Source organism: Olea europaea, chromosome 23 (genome assembly GCF_002742605.1).
Source record: "Olea europaea var. sylvestris chromosome 23, O_europaea_v1, whole genome shotgun sequence".
Taxonomy (NCBI): Eukaryota; Viridiplantae; Streptophyta; class Magnoliopsida; order Lamiales; family Oleaceae; genus Olea; species Olea europaea.
The window spans coordinates 10,935,269-10,935,785 of NC_036259.1; positions in this window are offsets into that span (position 1 = coordinate 10,935,269).

The following is a 517-nucleotide window of genomic DNA, read 5'->3' on the forward strand; positions in this document are numbered from 1 at the left end:
GAGAGTTTTTCGTGTGCACATGCAGTGGCGATGGCTATGTATAGAGGAATTCCACCACACACCTTATGCAGTGCTTATTACACGACTGGTTCTTGGAGAGCAGTATATGTCGAAACCATATTTCCTATACCGAATGAAGCCGAATGGGAAGTTCCTGAATACATTCTCTCATTGAATAACTTGTTGCCATCAGCAGTCGGTCCACGTACTCCTGGATGTACACGTACATCTAGAATACCATCGACCGGATAATTTTCTCGGTCTAGTAGGTGCGGTGCAACAGGACATACTAGAAGATTTTGTACAAGTCAGATCCTTCTACATGACAACGTAACAAATATATAATTGAAATTTATGTAAATTATTTATAATATTGATATTAATTATTTACGCATATTCTTAATGTTAATTATTAGATTTAGTTTTTTTATTTTAATATTTCATTAATTAGTTGCGTAATATTTGAAGTTAATCCTTTTTAAAACTTAGTGCGTTCTCCACAATATATCCAAACATT